Source organism: Nuphar pumila, chromosome 5 (genome assembly GCF_984573655.1).
Source record: "Nuphar pumila chromosome 5, dmNupPumi1.hap1.1, whole genome shotgun sequence".
Classification (NCBI taxonomy): Eukaryota; Viridiplantae; Streptophyta; class Magnoliopsida; order Nymphaeales; family Nymphaeaceae; genus Nuphar; species Nuphar pumila.
In genome coordinates, this window is record NC_143253.1 from 45,582,106 (window position 1) to 45,599,774 (window position 17,669).

The 17,669-nt window shown below is 36.4% G+C and overlaps 1 pseudogene; it reads right to left on the reverse strand.

Annotated features, from left to right (window-relative positions):
- Positions 1–185: 185 nt before the first annotated feature.
- LOC149837496 (putative E3 ubiquitin ligase SUD1) lies at positions 186–12,936 on the reverse strand (annotated as a pseudogene).
- Between the last annotated feature and the right edge of the window lie 4,733 nt (positions 12,937–17,669).

A 17,669-nucleotide genomic window follows, 5' to 3' on the forward strand; every position in this document is an offset into this window, starting at 1 on the left:
GCTAGCGCACAAATAGGGCCAGCAAAAACCTTTGCTGGTGCAAGAATGCGCCAGCAACAGCGCCAGGCAAGGTTCCGATAATGTTAATGCATTACCTGGTGTGACTTTATACCACCAGATAATGTAATGTGGTAAAAAATTAATACTGGCAGAGTTCTGCTCCAGTAAAGATATTTGAATATCTTTCACCAGCGCAGTTCCACGCCAGTGCTGGTAGAATACTGCACCAGTAATAACTGTCCCAAAACAATACAATCTTTACTGGCGCAAAACTGCGCCGGTAAAAAGTCTTTACTGGCGCAATATTGTGCCGGTAAAAGTTCTTTTACTGGCGCAGTTTTTGTGCCAGTAAAAATTTATTTTAAAAAAATTATCATAAACTGATAGAAGAACACGACGTGCATGCTTGTGCACAGGATCATCAATTAAATCATGGAAGGGAGTATAATTAGGATCTGCAGGATCACAAAGAAAATATAGAAAACCATTGCATAATACCTACATCAAATGGTAAAAACAACAATTAGAAACAGGAATAGACAAGACATATAACCTGACTACCATGAAAAACTACAAAATCATGCAAGCATATAAATAATGAAAAATATAAGCATACCCCTCGAAGAAGGCCAACGAAAATGCTTATTTGCAGCATGTAGACAATTCCTACAGCCCAAAGATCAAGGAGCTAAGGGTGAAACTGAGAACTCAACCCGCTGAGCAACTGTAGTTCCAAGCATCTTAATTGTACAAATATCCAACCACCATCAATACATTAAAGAAAAGATCCCAAGCTCAATAACTAAAAGAAAAGCAACCTTTACCATAGTTATTAAGTGTCTCATTCCAGCCAGAAATTGCCTCAATATAGACGGAATTGCTTCTGCAGCAGAGGCAATTCCATAAGGCCTGCCCATAGTCAATGGTTCACCCCTGCTATAGCGGATCAAGGCTAGTAGACTTAGGTATAAGGAGACCAGACAAAATATAAACATATAGCCAATAGCAAGAGTGGCAATATCAGAAAGGTGAAACGTTGATGATGTCCCTTTCAAAAGGTTTGTAGCACCCAATTCACCGCTACTGCTTGCAGCATCTCCTAGACTGGTCATATTTAGAGAACCTGAAAGCTGACCAGCAAAACCAGCACTACCACCATCTGCAGACATATTGGTAACAGAGCTTTGCATTGCTTACCGTGATGTTTGCAAGGGTAAGGGAAGACTCCTTGAGAGGCATCAAAGTGGAGCTGAATGTGCTAGAGGTTGTGGAAAGAACTAGAGACGCATAGAAAACTAAAAGCCGTTCAAATGAAAAGGGAAGAAAAATGACAACACCGAGAAAGATTGCATTACTTGCCAAAACCTGCAAAAAAAACAGAAAATGTGCAAAAAACTCCTTATTAACTGCTAAAAAATTGACCATGCTTCTTCCTCAAAGCTTTTCTGATGATCAACAACTTTTGCTTGTAAGTGCATGTAAAGTTTATTAAACATTTACAATAAAGAAAAAACCAATAGAAAGCATATGCTGGAAAACCTGACAAAAAATCACTTTCCATTAACCAGGAAAATGATGTCATTGGAAGAATGATCAAAATGACAGATATGAGATGTCCTCAAAATCATACTTCACAATGCACCTAAATTTCCATCTCACACAGAACACCTAACATACACCAATTCATACATTCTTGTTTTTAACACTAATGTAGTCCATAAAATAAAGTTACAGTATCGGTTTGATTTGAAATTTAGTACTTACGTTCAGTATTATGTGAAATGAAGGACTGCATGTTAAAACCGAACATAAGATGAAAGGGATAAGCTTCAAGAAGAAGATAATGCTTCAGGAACGGAAACAGGAGAAAAAAGGAACTCAAAACCATCACCGAACCTTGTCCAGAATTAAAAACAGAACTCTAAAAGCAACCTTTTAATTTAACTAGATGATTTCACCCACTTCAGCCTAGCCCAGTTGATTTGTCCAATTGTTGAAAATACAGTCACAATTGATCCATCTACTATATTGAAGTTATGACAACAAGCCTAAAAAATGACAAATGTATAAGTCTTAACAAGCAATTAACAGTCTCTGGTGTACATAATAAATAATTGAAGATGAAAATAAAACTAAAAATATGAACGTGTCAAGTAATTGAAGTAAAAAAATAACAGTAAAAATGGACATGAACTCACAGTTATTGCATTTTCAACCAAATGAAAAACAGGCCCTTGCATGCCGACAAGATCGTCAAGGGCACGTTCTCAAACCATCTGCATCATCAAGACCATCAAACATTTGCTCAACACGAGATTCAAGATAAGCTTCCTGCATTTCCAATTGGGCAGCAACATTTTCTGCATTCCTAATAATTATTTAACCTGCACCAGCAATTCCTTGTCCTCGAGGAGCATCCTCACCATTTCCAGCCCCAGCCTGAATCTTGTTGCCGGATCCGGGCCTCCTTACTGCACGAGCACCACCATGCCTATTAATAGCATCATCTTCTCTATCTGCATCATGTCCTCTAAGTTCTCGAAGATGCCTAAAGTAATCTCTCAATGAAGTGACTCCAAGAAATATAAAGACGATGCTAGCAGAAAGCAAAAACCCATGCAAGCAATCTGTAAGAATTAAGGCAGCAGAAATACGACTCAAGAATAACTTCTGTGCATCACCTATGTTCCTCACAAAGGTCAACCGCCAAAGCCAGAAAGTTATGAAGGGAATGATAAGAAGCCACACTGGGAGCACAAAAGAGAGGCACAGAAAAAATTGAACATGGCACGTTTTCATTGCAATGCCAACTAGAAATTCCTGAAAAGGAAGCCTTGATGGAGCATTCTCAGCATATACTGGGGAAAAAGAAAATGCATGTTTGCACACCTGCAACAACATTGATGGCATCATCAATATACATATAAGCAGATAATTCAGAACTTGATTCTAAAGATCAGCAAGGAAATGTCAATAGAAAAAATCCAAAACTAACTTGTCATGACATACTAACCCACCACCACAACTTCACAATTAGCCACTGATACTGAGACTCAAATAACAACCTTCCTCTAGATTCAAAATAATGGAGAACAATGACAATTTGTGGTACAATCATTTTCATAAAGGGTGCCAATGATCTCTGAGTCTTGAGATACATACACCAATAATTAAAGATATATATATGACTATGAGACGAGAAAAGAGGAAGTATAAGACTAACCTTTTCTTATATAACCAAACAGATAAAACTAACAAGGTTTTCACCCAATCAGAAAAATACATGTTAAAACTGAACAATAAGACCCGCTTAAAATAATTTTCGTCATTACAAACTATAACAGGAAAAACCACAGATAATCCAACTCACAGGCGAGTACTTGTATACCCACGTTTCATGCTTAACATAAGAAACAAAATTTATAATCATGCCACCTTCCGTACTCGATCCAAAAAAACAGCAGAAGAAAAACGTGTGTGTAGCATCGAGCTCATCCATTTCCAGTAATGAGTCCTTTCTTCCTATTTCGTGCAAGAATTTCCACTACTTTTAGGGTTTCCAAGTAGGAAAACAAAGCAGAACAATCAAACGAGTTACCTGCTTCCGCGAATTAGGATCTACGAAGAATGTCTGATCGGCATCGATTCTAAAGCAACAAAAGGAAAAAGAGAAATAACAAAGAAAAGTAAATCAGATAATCAAAGCGAAAGTATCAAAACTCCCATGCGCTGGAAGAATCGGAGCGCTCTTTTCCGACCTATTCGACTCGAGATCTCTGATCAAGGAAAAGAGAAAGATCGCTAGGGCAATGATTAGAGCCAAGACCTGCAAAACAGAGAAGAGGAACAATGAGAAGAAGAAGAGGAATCAGAGCGATAGATGAGGAACGGGTGCCAATGATCTCTGAGTCTTGAGATCGACATCACCTGCGGTACGGGCATATGGCACCACCGTCGGCATCAGGAAGCGCCTTCAACGCTGAAGAAGAAGAAGAAGATACCTGTGCTTGAGGAGAAAATGGGGAGAAGGGTTCTAGAGAGAAAGAGGACAGGGTTGGGGGAAGGGTTCCAGCTAAAATGTGGGGAAAGGTTGTAGAGAGAAAGAGGCCAAGGTTGGGGAAGGGTTTAAGTGAAAACAAGGTAACGAAAAAAGAGAGCTCGAAATTGTTTGGCGCAAAAAATGGAAAGAAGGGAGGGAAATAATGTTTGGAAAACAAAAAAAAAAAGAGCATTTTGCTGCGGTAACAAAAAAACGTTTTTTCCGGCGCAACATTAGTTTTCGCCGGCAAAAAGCCTTTTCCCTGGCACTTTTTTTTTTTACGCTTTTCCGCCAGTAAAAGCTCGTTTTCTTGTAGTGTCTCACAAAGAGCGAATACCAAAACCACCAAGTTCAAGCAAATGTGTTCCCTTAGAGGTTTAACAATCTACTTCTCAACTTTTCAAGGCATAAAAAAATGGAATTTGAAAAAGAACGTGCATAATTAAAACAACCCAACCGGCTATGAGACGACTGTGGTTGGCTACTCCTTTATCTTGTCCCAATGCTTGATTGACAATATCTAATGAGGACAACTTCGAGAAAGAGCATTTCAATCATGAAACCATTTTGGACTTTAGGGGGCGTTTTCATCACTGTCCACACGCGTCTGCAGGATGCTCAACACATGGGCCCCATGAGCGTCCCACGCCGACGCCCACTGACTTTATCCCGCAGATGCAAAATCAGCATTCCCCCAGGGAACCGCCGAGGGTGGAACAACCCTAAACGGGCAATTTTTTTTTTTTTTTGAGGGTGTGTGGACAGAGTGGAACAGCACGTCTTGCCCTGTTTGTGAACAGTACAGGACAGGACGTACTGTCCCACAAATCAAATGGACTTTAACCAAACACATGGGACGGAATCAACTGTTTATTAAGAAAATTATATGCTAACAAAATAGAAGCTTAATAACTATTCTAAACATGAGCCTAGATAAGAATTTAAACTAGGGTGGGGGTACAAATGCACAATAAAAAGAAAAATTAATTTATATAATAATAAATTATACTAGCAAGTGTAAAGAAATTTGAGGAACTAAAGTAGAGTCATATTCGTAATTAAGAACCTTGGTTGAAACTAAAAATGTTTTCAGTGATAAAAAAATTATTGAAGAATTATAGAGTACCATACTAACATGCACATATACTCCAAAATTTAACTTTGTTTGATATAAAGACAAAAAAATATTTTTCATAGCTCAAGTTTCGATCTTAAAATGCATTCAAGAGAACTTGACAAAGGAACACAAACATCCTACAAATAAATAGTCAATTAATTAGTTAATCTTTCAAAAAATTATAAAGGACATCAAAAATGTTTTATAAGTGGTTACAAAAAGTACACGTCACTCAATGAAAAAGAACATCAAACATATTTAATAAATTTTATGACTTTCACCAATTTATCTTTATCATAATGTCAATATATGAAAGCATCAATCCAATTATCAAAAGTTAATAGAACTAATCGAAAACTAAAATATACTAACATGTTTAAAAAAATCAAATAGCTACTTTAACGCATACCTTTTGCATGCTAATTGAAAAAAAAAAACTAAAATTTTAATTTCTAACCAAAATCAAGTATTTATTTTTCATATTTAATGCTAATTAAAAAAAAATACATAACACCCTAGAAGCATAATCCAAAATTCATGTCCTTTAAAAAAATATAAAATTGAAAATCTAAGTCTTACATCATCAACTGTGCATTTATGTTAATCAAGCTTATTGAATCATGTTTAAAGTTAATTAAAAATACAAAAAATACCTAAATTAAATATTTATCTTATTTAAAAATAAAATAAAAATCTAAATGTTATTAGAAAAAATACTAAAAACTCTAAAACCTAATTAAATATTCATAATATTAAAAAAACTAAATAAAAACCTTAATCTAGCATATATTATTTATTGTTTTCATACATAAGCTAATTGAAACAAAAAAAAAACCCACAAATCTAACTATGTGGTTCATGTCTAATGTTGATTAAAAAAATACTGAAATAACTAATTAATATAAAGCTCATTAAAAACCTAAATGCTTTTGAAAAAAAAAGCACAAAAAACCCTAAATCCTAGTCATTGAAATGCACCTATTTAAAAAAAGTAAATCATAAACCTAAATCCTAATCCTACCAAACAGCATTCATAATTTCATATGTTAATTAAAAAATCATAATAAAAATTTAATTAAAAAATCATCATTATCCCTAATCCTAAAAAAGGACATGCAAAAAAGAAGGAGAAATCATGTTGTCTACCATGCTAGACAGTGGATGGCCAAACACAAGGCATGTTCTTGAGCACGGGAGAGAGAGAGAGGACTTGGTCATGTGTGTGTTGTCGCAACGGCATGAGCAATATGCTAAAGGCTGCCTTCGGATGATGATGATCAATCAACGTGTGCTTTGTAGCTGAGGGTTAATTTTTTTTTTGGGGGGGGGGGGCGGTACTCACCACTCAAGCTTGGGGTCAGGTGGGCCATGGCCCATGGGGCTATCATGCCCCTTTTGGGTCAGGCACTAGTGGTGCCTACTCTGACCCAGGGCACTGCCCAAATGCACTCCAAGTAAGGTGGGCACTACCCACCTATGCTCCCATTACCCTCTTGGGGGATTTTTTGGGGTCAAGGTGGGCACATACCCACCCTACCCACAATGTGGCTCCATACCTGTTTCTAAATAATGTCAAAATCTAAATATAAAAAAACTATATCCATCCCAACCAAATATTTTAAGTTGAAAAAAAACAATGATGTCATATTCAAACTATATCAAATTCAATGAGTTCTCGAGAATTACTCTGGGATTAACTTCAATCTAACGATTTCCACGAGAAAAAAACAAGAGGTACATGAAAAAATGAATCAAAGTTTAGATTAATAAAATGCAATGCGTGTAAATTCTAAGTTTATCAACATCTTTAAATGTTTAATCGATTCAGATGGATCAAGTATGAAGCGGGTTCGAGTGTGGGTCGATTCAAGTATATAGTCGGGTAGGGTACTGGTTGGTTCAGTTCGGGTGTATAATCGGTTCGGGTACATAATCGGGTCAGGTTCGGGTTGGTTCAGTTTTAAAATATGGAGAACTATTTGGATCTGGGTATATAATCGACTCAGGTTTGTTCGGGTTCGGGACTTCATTTATAATACCCAAGACCTAATCCATTTTCACTAGGTGCCTATATTTTTGGACCTAACCCACACCCACAGATCCACCAATATCGGTTTGGATCTGGTATAATAGGTTTGGAACATCAGGTCAAATCGGGTCGGGCCAACCCAGTTACACCCCTAGTTAAAAACTGTCATAATGATACGCCATTTAGGGGGTGTGTCATGAGTGACACGAATCGAACATGCTATGACATACCAACACGACCATGACACGTAAGGATATTAATTTAATATTCTAAATATTATTTTATATATTAAAATATAAAAAAGTATTTTTTGTTAATTAAAATATTAAAAAATCCATATCACTATGTCTTTTTTTTAAAATTAAACACGTGTGTCAAACTCAAGTCACCCCAAGTATAATATCCTGTGTTTTTCTATGGTTTTTAAATTAAAAAACTATGAAATTTTGGCTAAGTATTTTATGAGATTAATAAAAATCATAGATATAACCTTAAAAATAAGTCACATAAGCTGGGTCTGGGCGTGGCCCAGGACCCATTGACAAGACCAAAATGAGATGATTAATATCTATAAAACTTTTTGTTTTAAACTTTTAAATTCGAGCAAAAATCGAGTGAAATTCAATTTAAATTTAAGCAAAATTCGGAGGCAAAAATCAGGTAAGTATATTATTAGATGCATCTCGTAATTCTGAGAATATTGGTGCTTTATTTTTCTAAAATCAGGTTACCATTGGCCCGAAAATCATATTTTTAAAAATAACCAACTTCTATTTTTACTTTTTTCTAGATCGGACTGGATCTACCTAAATGGGTTCCCTAAAGAGGGTGTCACCCTCTAGATAAATCTTTAATAAAAAGAATAAATAAATAAAAGGAGATAATTAGAGGATAACTTCTAGAAGAGCTTGGTAGAACTCTATTCTCTAAAGGAGAATCCTCTAGAGGGGGTGTCACCCTTTAGAGGAGTTTTTAGATAAAAAATAAAACTAAGAAAAATAAAAATTTCTAGAAACTATATAAAAGAGGTTGGATTCCCTCTCTCTTTAGAATCATGATTTTAGAGAGAGAGGGACCCCACCTCTTGGAAGAGAGAGAGAGAAAAAAAGAAAGAAAAGAGAAAGAAGTTAAAAAAAAGAGAAAGAGAGGAGGGAAGAAGAAGAGGAAAGGAGGAAAAATTCATCTCCCGTGTCGAACATCCATTATTTTTTCGGTCTCTTTTCACTTCCAAACTAAGGTACGGGTTCCTCTCTAGTTTCAAACAGGGATAAATGAGTTTAAATTTAATTCATGTGAAATTTTCAAGGGAAAATAAAATCTGATTTCTAAAATCATGTTTTAACTTATGTTTCAAATCACGATTTTGTATATCCTCGGTTGATGTAACCATACCTATGCTTTCTTTTATGTTTACACGTGGATTTAAGATCAAGTATTCTTGGATTTACATACATGTTGATTTATGCATTTGATCCTCTTTCTATGTTGAATATATATATATAAATTTTGGTCCTATCAATTTCGGCATAGGCTGGATTTTAAATACTCATGTTAAAAAAAAAAGATATAGACATGTGTAAACGTATTTCAGACCTATCGATCTTAGTGATTGTTGTATAGGCACATTATCAAAATTCATGGTTAATGCATCAAAAAATATATTTGCAAATGATATGCATTCAATCAATATATATCTGAAAACATGCATTTCTCTTATATGTTTTAATATTTTTCTCGTGCTTATGTAATTGGCATATACATGTTTGGTTATCTTTTTGACAAAAAGAAATTTATTTAGGTTCATGCTCTTAGCTTATTTTTTTGTCAATGGATGTTATGGTTCGCGTATGCAGCCATATGTTGTATGTAGGCAATTGATAAATAAATATGTTATTCTCTTCTATAGTTTTCAGATCTGTCGAACAATGAGCATTGTGTTGTTTCAAATCAAATCTACTGAACAACAGTCATGTGCTGTTCTGGTCAAGTCTGCTAATTCTCATGAGTTTGTAGATCTGGACAGATCTGCCAGTTTCTTAAACATGACAAATCTGGTCCAGATCTGCCAGGTTTGTGATGGTTGATGGATGTTTCTTTTATCATGTGCTTGAATGAAGTCGTGAACCAGACTTCAATGTGCACAATTTTTACACATGAACCAGGTTTCAATGTGCATAGTTTTTGCACATTAACCAGATTTCAATATGCATAATTTTTGCACATGAACCAGATTTAAATGTACAGGGTTTTGCACATGAACTAGATTTCAATGTGCATAGTTTTTGCACATGACCAGATTTCAATGTACATAGTTTTGCACATGAACCAGATTTCAATGTACACGATTTTGCATATGAACCAGATTTCAATGTGCACAATTTTTGCACATGAAACATATTTTAATATGCATAGTTTTGCACATGAACCTGATTTCAATGTGCACAATTTTTGCACATGAACTAAATTTCAATATGCACGATTTTGCACATAAACCATATTGCATGTTTTGCTATGCTTAGGGTTATATGCGTATACCAGATTCTATAAAGAGTGGTGTGTTCAAGTTTACACATGTGGACCAAAGTTTGGTTGTCTTGTATTGTGCAACCTGAACAGTTTCGCAGTGTTCAAGCTCACATTCGTGTTGGCTGCAGGATTATGCATCCGACTTCATATTTTGATTGGTTATGTATGCTTATGCAATTGAATATCATGTTGGCCTTAATGTGCATATCATACGAATGAAATTTCTGAAGTTATTTTGATGTTTGTATAAATATATTTGTGTGCATGATTGAGAGTTTATGTATGAATTGGATCATAATAATGTGTGTTGCAAGCATTTGTTTCATGTGTATATAATTGGCTTTATGTTCATTCTTGTTGTGTGATTGAATGTGCATTGTGAACATATTTAGAAACAAGTGTGTTGCATGTTCACTGAGATTGTGCAAGAAGATGCATAAATCATCCTAAGACTCTTTTGTGGTCAGATGTGAACCACTGCAGGCCATGTGGGCTAGGAGCATATGTTACTTTAATGTTGTTGATTTAAATTTATGTATTTGCAAAATTTATTTATAAAATTATTGGCCTTCCAAAATTAATTGCACTGTTATATTGTGCAGGACAAAACCTGAAATTTGTTTTGCATGTGGATTTGCAAAACAGTTCTTCTATAAAGACTAAATTTGTTTAAAAATGTAAAAGAGATCAAACAGTGTAATTAATCTCTTTCTTGATGTCCCTTTCACAATATGAGAATCTTTGATAGTGGTTATGGAAGACCATGAGGATACTAAAACTCCATGTGTGATTGTGCCTCTGAATTTGATATAGTGGTTCACCTCCCAGCCACGATTTTAGAGAGATTTAATCACTTTACTTGAGGTGTTGTTGTTGACTCAACTATAGTTATTGGTATACCAAGAAAGTAGCATCAATGGTTGAAGATTTTCATTGATATCTCGACATTAGTTGAAGATTTCTAATGTTTTGATGAAATGTGAGGATTTCTGATATTGGTCGGGAAACAAGTGTGAAACCTGGTAATAAAATACAAATTGTGTATTAAGCTATGACTGGAAACCTAACTTTGACTTTGAAAATGTTGTGCTCGTTTTGAGTATTCACGAGTTTAAGGAAAAGTGAAAACTAAAATCGTGTGCATTTAATAGAGAGATGCATACAAACGCAACTTTGATAAATAATAACTTAACAAGTTATTCATGCATGTGCATTCACTCATGCATCTTTATTGTTTTGCATTAGTTCATGCATTCATGTTTGTTCTGTTTCGCATGATATTTGTTATTGTATGATACTTGTTTAATTGCTTGAATGGTAAGTTGATTATGAAAATTGTTATTATGACATTCCTCTGAAATTATGCATGAATTTGGTTTATATTATTTTCTTTCTATTTAGATTTTTAAAGAAATTCGTACAAAGGACTTTGGCTCTTACCTCGTCTTTTCAAAACTATTTTTCAAGACTGGGTACATAGTGATGGGATGACTTGCTATATAGAGACTATGAGCCTTGCATGACATGTTCTGGGTTTTTGACAGAGTGGCTCCTTATGACAAACTATTCTATTATTTCTGTTTACTTGACATTCATATTATTCTATTAATTATTTCTTCGTTGATTCATGCACTATCTCTTGTGGTTTGGTATATATTAAATCTGTGAGGCCTCAGATTCTTGGGTTTTGTTTCTGCAATTGTTTTTAAAAAATAATAATAATTTTACTTTTTACGAAGATGAGTTGAAGTTGTTACACCAAGGAGGGTTGGCGTAGCGGGGTGGGGTCTTGGCTGCTAAATAGGTAGTTAAGGTTCCATTCTCATAGGTGTCTCCCCTTTGCTCAAGTCAATGTGTAGCATAGGCCCCAGGGATAAGGGGTCCTAGCCTCAAAATTTTACGCATTTGGTACGATGACTATAGGTATATGGTAGGCTGAGCAACCGCGACCAGGTCTTTGTGTCGAGTACAGTTTCTTCAGATTATAAATTAAAAAAAACAAAACTCGAGTCAAGTATCGGATCGTACACATATCAATATGACATAAGTCAAAACGTGATCTGACCCCTAACATCGGATACCAAGTTTATGTTTGAATATGGATAGGATAGTATATGTTAAAACATCAAAAATATGTTTTTTATTTATTAACACATTAAAAAAACTTGCATTATCGTATCTTGTTTTTTAAAACATATCATGTATCGAGTCATATCTTTGTGACATGTCAAAACCAAATCTAACCACCCTGGATACTTAGAGTGATAGAGGAAATCTAAATATGAGTCAAATCTAGTGCATAGAGCCAACATGATTCTCTCTCTCTGTATATAATGGACAATGAAGATAGTTAGATCCAGGCTATCATTACGTTCAATCCATTACATTTTGTCATTTTTTAATAGAGGAACAGAGCCAAAGACTGGTCTGTAAGGATCCACTTTGATATTTTTGAATCATTTTAGCATTTGGATCATTTTGTAACAAATTTTATTAGATTAGGATAATTAGGAAGAGTTTTATTTTTTTTAAGAGTTTATCAGATTACGTAGTTGACTTTGATTGGGATTTGGAAGACCTCATCTATAAAAAAAAGATGAGAACCCTATATAGAATTCAGAGTTTGGGGAAAGATAAATTTTATTATTGGAATTTTCATGTTTTTCTATTATTTTTTTGCAATTTTCTACTTTAATAGTGTAAATTCGTAGTAGTAGTTGGTAACATAGAGTTTTTTTCAAATTGAGGGATCAGTTTATATCAAAGTGGTATAAGAGTAAGGCACTTTTCCTTGATTCTATTCGAGGAAAGATCTTGTTAATTTCAAGAGGTGTCAGATGTTCAACCTAAGGAGCAACGTTGGATACATGTAAGAAATGCGAGGTATGATTATTCTACACATGAGGTGGGTGGTTCATAGCTCCCAAACCCTAATTTCACCATTGTCGAACAACCTGACCGATTACCCAAACCCTAATTTCACATATTCTACATACCCCCACTGTTTTCTATGTCCTATCCAACCGGCATCCCTGCCATAACCCCTCCATCAGCTCTCACCATCGTTGCCTCTTTCTTCTCCCTCACTTCTCACCTCTCGTTGGCATTCCTCTTCTTACCCACCACCACTAGTCCCTCTGCTTTCCTCTTCATTCCCCTCTTATTTCTAGCAACAACCATCCAACCCTGACCGGTGGCTGGACTGGCTGCCAAAGACCAACCCATCTTCTTCCTCCGATGATGCCAGAAGGTGATCGACAACCCCTCTGTCTTACTCTCTCTCTCTCTCTTCTTCCTCAGTTTTGTCTCTTTATCCCTCTTCGTTCACGTTCTGTAATTACAACCACCTAACCAGCGATGTATCACTGGCCAGGTACAACCGACGGGACCCTTGCCTACCGATGGAAGAGCCCCCATTAGTTGCCTCGACTGGCCTGTTTCTGCTCACCTTCTCCCCCCTCCACCCCCTCTTTTCGCCCTTGTTCTTCTTGTTCTTGGTGGAGGTCCCTACTAACTGCCGACCACCACCCAATAGGCATCTGCCAGACGGGGCAAGGAGGGGGCAAGCACTACCAACGACATCCCCCCTACTAGTGACGGTGGAGGAGGGCCACCGCTCGCCGGCCTTCCCATGAGAAACCACCCATGGGTGGGGGTTTCTCGTGATAAAGGAAGCGGCTGAACTGGTTCTATTTACCGGTTCGACATTAAAATTGAGCCCTAATCTAGTTTATAGCTTTTGGACCCGGTTCAAACATGTTTTCCACTTCTTCAAACTGGGTTTGATCCGGTTTTTCATCTTGGATAGCCCCAAATCTCATATACCTTGTTTAATTCTAACCCAATTCCAATGAGACCGGATATCTCTTTAAATCAAACATAGTTTGATCTAAAACCTTGTTTACACCAATTGAACCCACACCAAACCCATGACTCAAATACCAAACACATATCCAACCCAAATGGTCCCTACCCATACCTATTCATACCTCTCCAAACCATTGTCCCATTCAAAATAAGCTTCAAATCGAGTTTATTTATCAATGTCCAATGTCCGTGCAAAAATACATAGAAGAGTTTTATAAAAAAGGTACTATGAACCCAAAATTATGAGACCCTCGACCAGCAAATAATTAAGTTTATTGTTGGGCTTCGTGGTTGCCTTTTTCTGAAATAAAATCTTCTTCACAACCTTATATATAACAAGCTTTTCAAGGTGCCTTGAATTTCAAAGAAGAACTGAAACTCGATCTAAATTCTTTAGAGCCTAGTAAAAACCTAATTTAAGACTAACCCACTCTAGGCCTAAACCCAAATCCAGTTGACCCATTCCCAAAAGAACCAGTTCATTCATTACCTCATATCCAGACCCAAACCTCACTCGCACGTCACCTAAACCAAACCTGTCTCAGAATTAAGGTGCAACATGAGTAGCATGTACAACATGGGATTATAGAACCAGAGATCCAGATTGTTGTTCATGGACTACTTTAGATAGAATCAATCAAGCCTTAGATCCATTCAATTTATTTGATCTAGATCTTCAAAAAGATGTAGTTGAGGACTATAGATGGTTTAAGTAGAATGTTTTATGTTTTCATATACATATTGGAGCAGATCATACTGGGTCTACTCAGTTTGTGGTGTAGTATAAGGATATGATTCCATATTGTGAGCTCATAACTCACAAGTGAAATATGATTGAATAAAGTACAAGGGGGATCCAGACTTGACGGTAAGCTTTTATCAACCCGGGGACAATGATGCAAGAACAGAGCCGAAGACTCGAGATCCGTTTGGATTCACTTTGATGCTTTTGGATTTTTTATTACTTAGATTATTTTTATTATTTGGATCATTTTATAACAGATCTGAAATCCAATATTCAAATTTTATTAGATTAGAATAATTAAGAAGAGTTTTGTTTTTTTAGGTATTTATCTGACTAGGTAGTTTACTTAGATTGAAATTTGGGAGATCTCATCTATAAAAAGATGAGAGCTCTATATAGAATTCAGAGTTTAGAGAAAGATAAATTTTATTATTGTAATTTTCTATTAATTTCTTGCAATTTTTTGTTTTCTTAGCATAAATCCATCAGAGTAGTTAGTAACATAGGTTTTTTTTTTTGTCAATCAATGGATCAATTTACATTATTTTCACTGGAAAATCAACAGATTTTGGCCGTTCTCTACAGATTCAGTACCACAAAAACATACCTCAACCGGACCTCGAATTCATTGCATGATCTGGTTGGATCTGGATAAAAAACTGTACGCAATCAAATTTGATTCAGTGTCAAGTCAAGACTGACCCTATCCATATCCAACTATTTTGCAAGCCTACTTGGGTTTGGCTTCTATAGGGCTCAGGTTTGGTACCATTGATGTGTGTCCCACGAGCCAGTCGGTCGGAACCATGAGACCCGAGTACTATATGGACTCAGGTTTGGTTTTTTGAAATTTTAAACCAGACTTTGGTCCACCCAAGTGTGAATTAAGCTTATGGTGGTCTGGTCAGCTATAGCATATGTCATCGATGTCCGGACCCAGGACTTCTTCAGCTTATGGTGGTCTGGTCGAACCTGGATCCAGGCCTGGTATTGGTACCTCAAAGTTGATCTACAGGGAGTAGTGCTAATTGGATATTAACTGATGGGAGTCAGATTCAGAGAGCGAATATGGATAGCACGGAATCTGATAAATACATTTGAATATTCATCAGAATTAGATGTCCATCAGTCAGTTAGGAAATATAAACCAAATCGGAATCCTATTATTAATTGGATTTGGTTTATTTTACCAAATCTGGCTATTCAGAGTCGAATCCAACCCGTAGACATCCCTACTTTCACTGCACAATGCATATGGGCTAATCAAAGACGGAAGAATAATGAGAAAGGAGAGGGTTGTGTATGTTCGCGATGATTCACTGAATCCCACGTCCGTGTTCGGGGGATCGAATGAGCGCCACGTATTCATGCACATGGGGCTCGTATTCCCGTGTATGTTGACATAACTTTGCATCGGACTTTGGTGCTGTTGCAAAGACTTAATCACCCTTACTTGCTTTTCTTGCCCTGAAATGACGGTTCGAGGAAATGACAAAAATATCCTCCATTCAAAAGTTGTGAAACGACGGGTGGGGAAAAAGACAAAAAAGTCCTCCTTCCAGAAAGTTTGATGTTAACCATTTAAAGTGGAGACGTTCGCCTGCGCCATCTGCTGTAACAGTGCTCCCATTATCAACGTTCCAGTGTTACAAAACATTTCAGTGTCTTCTCTTCATTACTGCTGTCGTTAGGCATCATGGAAGAAAGCAATGATTCACAAACATTCCAACCAGTGCCATCAAGGCACAGTGAGTAGCTTTTCATCTCATCATGCTATCGATGAAGAAGGCATGTCGTCTTGTGTGCCATTAAGGCATTGTTTGGTTATTGCAGGTAGATCTTGTTATTACGAAGGTTGGAAACTTATCGATATTTGTAAGACGTTGGGACCTGTTGACAAGAACGCTTGTTTGCAGATGCTAGGAAGGGCCTCTACCCCCATCAGGTATCCTACAGTCACTCATCATATGCATTGTATCTCAAACCGCTGTATTAGTAACAGACTCCCATTTTTGTGAGATACATTTTTGTTAGTTAATATCGATTTGTTTGCTATTATGTTCAAGTTCTTCCTTATCGATTTGTAATTTATTGTGCGATATATTTATCGACCTTTTAGATAGTATGTTTTTGTATCGTCGAGTTATAAGTTATAAAAACTGAACTGCCGTATCGATTTTCAATATCTGACAAATCGCTATACATATCATTTTGTAAGATATTATATGTTTTGTAATATGTATTTGTAAGATATTTGTACACAGACTTTGAAAACGTTTGGGTGCAGAAACACATCTTGACATGCATGGCGGGGCGATTTTCGCATGCATATCGTTGCTCTCTCAGCGACTTCTATTGAACTCGCTTTAGAGCCTTGTGGATATTATGAGAGCGTTATCGTCAACACACATGTACGACATGTTTATTTTATTGGCATGGTAAGCGACACGTTGATGCTCAGCACAAGCAAACATCAAACCGCACTTGCTTTGATACTTTCATTCATTAAATCGTTGCTTTGACTTGCGTAACCCTAGTGGTATCCGTTCTTATATGCATCCTGATTAAATCGTAGTAAACCTATGCCGCTTGCTAACGGAAATTGATATATTGCTTACAAAACATTCCACTGTCTTCTTTTATTTGTCGTTGTTGTTAGGCATTAAGGAAGAAAGCAATGATGCACAAACATTCCAACCAGTTCCATCAAGGCGGCGTGAGTAGCTTCCCAGCATCATGCTATCGATGAAGAAGGCATGTCGTCTTGTGTGTCATTAAGGCTTTGTTTGGTTATTGCAGGTAGATCTTGTTCTTACGAAGGTTGGAAACTTATCGATATTTGTAAGACGCTGGGACCTGTTGACAGGAATGCTTGTTTGCAGATGCTAGGAAGGACCTCTACCCCATCAGGTATCCTACATTCACTCATCATATGCATTGTATCTCAAACCGCTGTATTAGTAACAGACTCTCATTTTTGTGAGATAATATCGACTTGTTTGCCATGTTACTGCAAACACAAATTGATATATTGCTTAAAACATTATTGAGCTTATCATCAGGTTGTAATAAAGACGATGTAGCTCAATCAATAGAAAGATCTGGAGAATTGAATATCTATACTTATGACCCAACTGAAGAATTGAACATCTGCACTAACGATGCACATGAAAAGAAGGGTGCAGGCATTAGACCCACTATTGACTTGAATGTTCCAGTGGAAGAAATGCAATTCAATGATGAGGTAGACTATCATGACAACGCACATAATAAAAGTGTATGCACCGAGAATGTACACGGAAGTACACCTGACTTCAATGTTCCAGGAGAAGAAATGCAATTCAAT